The sequence below is a fragment of the Brachionichthys hirsutus genome, unplaced genomic scaffold (genome assembly GCF_040956055.1).
Source record: "Brachionichthys hirsutus isolate HB-005 unplaced genomic scaffold, CSIRO-AGI_Bhir_v1 contig_447, whole genome shotgun sequence".
Lineage (NCBI taxonomy): Eukaryota > Metazoa > Chordata > Actinopteri > Lophiiformes > Brachionichthyidae > Brachionichthys > Brachionichthys hirsutus.
In genome coordinates this window covers 105,494-109,886 of record NW_027180398.1, presented here as the reverse complement: position 1 = coordinate 109,886, position 4,393 = coordinate 105,494, and positions in this window count along the sequence as shown.

The following is a 4,393-nucleotide window of genomic DNA, read 5'->3' as shown; positions in this document are numbered from 1 at the left end:
ATGACTGGACGGCGTGCTCGATCCTGAATCATGTGGTGCCGAGACATCAGCTGATGGGTGCTGGATGGCATGACCCCCCCCCCCCCCCCCCCCCAGTTAGGATCTAATCAGTCTCCGTTTCAGTGAGATCGACGATGATCAGAGAGGAAACGGTGGAGCTCGGCGGTCGCCAAGCAACCAGCAGAGGAAATGGAAGGAGAGCTAAAGCTAACTTTAGGGGGGGGGGGGGGTTGAGGAACAGCTGGGTGGTTCGATATGACACACACACACAGTAAACGTCCTGCTGGGGCATGCTGGGATTCCTCCGGGGGTCAGGGCGACGGCAGGCCGACCTATTGTAACCCCCCCTGGGGGGGGTTCGGCCGGGTGGACGTGTATTTGAGTGTGTGTGGCCCTGACCATCTGCCAGACACACCCCCTCCCCTCCAGAGTGGAAAGGATTGACTCTCACTGAGTGCAAACACACACACACACACACACGCACGCACACATGCACACATGCACACACGCACGCACGCACGCACGCACGCACACACACACGCACGCACACACACACACACACACACACGCACGCACGCACACACACACGCACACACACACACACACACGCACACACACGCACGCACACACACACGCACACACGCATGCACGCACACACGCATGCACGCACACACACACGCACACACGCACGCACACACGCACGCACACACGCACACACGCATGCACACACACGCACACATTAACCTTATTGATGACGTATTAATGCAAATAGAGACAGGAAGTGACTTCAACACAGCGCGACGGAGTCTCCAGACTCCGCCTCCTCCTCATCGCCTCATCCTCCTTTTGTCCCGGAGCCGACCATCCATCTCTCCCCTCCTCTTCTTCATTTTGTCACCTTCTCTCCATCCTTTGTTCTTCTGTAACAATAGACCTTTCTCTTCTTTTCTTCCTCCAGCCATGCGCTCTCTTCCCTACAGCTGTTCAGCCACTGGTTGTATCACACACACACACACACACACACACACACTCCAATATAACATCACCTGAGGTAGCATTTAGCACGTAGCTAACACAAGCGAGGGCATGGTTTTACACACACACCAATAAAATAATGTGAGCATCGACCACGGCGTCATAGTCAGACAAAATACTCTGTAGGGAGGTTTGCTTTGTCGCCAACGCTGGGGGGGGGGTTGCGAGTGTGAAGACCTTGGGTGGGAAACGAGTTCAGATGAACAGGAAATGGCGGCGTAAACATTTAACCAGCAAGAGGCTCATTCTGACTGATTACAGCAATATAACGAATATCTTCCACTTCCTGTCAACGTCTCACTTCTATTTATAATTTAGTGATTGGGGGGGGGGGGGGCAACACAAATCAAACACACTCAGACACACAAACACACTCGAGTGCGTTAGCAAAACCACAAAACCACAAAACCACAAAACCAAGCTTGTCCACAAGGGAACAATGAGAAACTGTCACATGTCCTCTGTTTAGAGGCAGCCTTTGTTGTGTGTGTGTGTGTGTGGGGGGGGGGGGGCTTACTGTGCTGTGTTCCGTGTGTGGGCCCACCAGTGTGTGTGAGCCATGTATGCAACACACACACACACGCACACACACGCACACACACACACGCACACACACACACACACGCACACACACACACGCACACACACACACGCACACACACACACACACACACACACACGCACACACACACACGCACACACACACACGCACACACACACACACACGCACACACACACACGCACACACACACACGCACACACACACGCACACACACACACGCACACAGTCAGCTGAGTCGGTCGCCGTCGCTCAAACGGCATCAAAGGTGACTGACTGCTCTTTTCTGATTGGCTGCAGACGTCTTCCACTGTTTTGGTAACATCCTCTCTGATCAGCAGCCAAATGAAACTGCTGAGTCATGAAATGAATCTTCCTGAAACATTAAAGCCACCATGAAAAGCAAAACATATATAAGTATATGTGTTGATATCTTGATGAAGGGTTTTTGATTTGATCACGTTATTTCACGTTATCGTTTCCTGCTGTGGTTTCTCAACGCCACCGTCAATCTCAGCGACCACGGTCCCGCCCAGCGCCCTAAAAACGTCCCAGAGGCTGGGAGCTGTAAACGGGAGGGGCTGGAGGGGATGGAGACGGGGGGCCGCTGGGGGCCGCTGAGGCCGGGGTGAAGGCATCGGAGTTTCAGCCGCAGGAAGACGGAAAATAGAACTTTCTATTTTTAACTTTGAGCCCAGATGATGAAAAGCTGCACAAAGAGAGGACGACGGTCCGCCGGGACATTCCTCCACACACTTCTGCATATATGGACACACACACACACACACACCTCACAGACTTCACTCCTACCTGCCAGCTCCTCTCCTTCCTCTTCCTCTTCCTCTTCCTCTTCCTCCGCTGTTCCTCCGTTGAGAGCGCTTCAATCAGACCGACTCCATTCCTCCTCGCTTCTGAGGGAGCGAGCAGCTGACCGGCTGGAAGACGACACGCTCGCGCTCCTCCAAACAGGCAACAACAAGTAGCCGCACAAGCCTCCACCCTGACCCTCCTCCTCCTCTCCTCTCCCCGGGGGAGTGATTTGTGAGCTCCCAGCACCTCCTCCTGCTGTTTGGGAGGAGTTTTCTTTCTTTCTTTTTTAGCCAAGTTGTCTCTTGTCACCCCCCTCCCAGCAGCAAACAAAACTCTCCGTGCCCTCCTCTCCTCCTCTGTTCCCTGCTCAGCCTCATATTTCATGCCCCCCCCCCAGTCTTTTTGTTCGGGACGTGGGTCCTCAGAGGAGATTTAGACGTGACCTAATGTTGCTATTTGAAGAGCGGCGGTGAAACTGAAGTGATGTCAGCGCCGGTTCATGTTTGAGCGACCTGAGGTGAACCCGAGGCAGAAATCAGCTGCGAGTCTGAAGAAAGATGAAGTTTCATGGACTGGCGAGGAGCTGTGTTTGTGTGTGTGTGTGTGTGTGTGTGCGTGTGCGTGCATGTGTGTGTGCGTGCGTGCTGACTGGCCCTCAGGATAACACTCTCTCCTGTCTTTGTCATCATCCTGTTCCTTTGTATTGTCTAGAGGTGATAACACGTGTGTGTGTCTGTGTCTGTGTGTGTGTGTGTGTGTGTGTGTGCGTGCGTGTGTGTGTGCGTGTGTGTGTGCGTGCGTGCATGTGTGTGTGTGTGTGTGTGTGCGTGCGTGTGTGTGTGCGTGTGTGTGTGCGTGCGTGCATGTGTGTGTGTGTGTGCGTGCGTGCTGACTGGCCCTCAGGATAACACTCTCTCCTGTCTTTGTCATCATCCTGTTCCTTTGTATTGTCTAGAGGTGATAACACGTGTGTGTGTCTGTGTCTGTGTGTGTGTGTGTGTGTGTGTGTGCGCGTCCTTTCAGATGTCCTGCTGCTATGGAAGCCGAGGAAGAAGAGCTGCAAGGCTAAACGAATGTTTCTGAAATCGCTTTCTCCTGAGTCAACGGCGATGAAATGCCACTCAGGTGCGTGGAATGTGTGTGAGCTGGTGTTTCCTGGAACCGTAATCTGTTATCGCCTCATGAATCAGGTGGATTACTCCTCAGGGGGAGGGTTGTTGGTTCGGGGCAGGACTGCGGCCTTTGATGGGGACATTCCTTGCAGCCCGTTGGACCGGGTTTGCGCCGGTGTTGCAGTCGCTTCCTGTTCTTCCTGCGAATGGCGCCGGCGTGTTGAGCAGCACGCCTTGGATTTAAGGCTCCGCCTCGCTCACGTTGGGTCGCAGGAAGATTAAAACGCTGAAGTGGGACTGAAGCTGCAGGAATCCGAGCGTGAAACTGGTCTCGACCAGCTCGCATCGCGCCCCCGGTCCATCCTTGATCTCTGCCTTTCAGCCGCCCTCCAACATGGCAACCCAGGTGCTTGTTTGAACTTCTTCTTGGAGAAGTTGCCCAGTTTACTTTGGACATTGCCGACTTTCAGGAGGGACTTCACAACAAACGTCTTCCTTGAACCTTGCACTGCTAACTGGGTCTTCCCTGTTTGGACACACGAGAGATAACGGCGCTATCGTGTTCTCTGTAATCTCAGTATTAACTCTAGTTTGTGCCGATTACCCCCCACCGGAGAGACAGTCCCGGTTCGGTCGGGACATGAAGTATCCGGCGTGTCGATGTGGTCGAGACAAAAACGATGACAGAACTTTGGCTTTAGCTGATAAAACCAGCCAAACATCTGTGACGAGTCGCCACGGCGATGCCACAAACAGGTCAACCGAACTGTCCTGCAGGTGAGCTACAGCTACGTAAACGAGGCCTCCGACTCTGCTTCACCTTTAAAGGCGTAGACGAACAGACGAGGAAGAGAATTGATTTTATTTTCGCTGCATT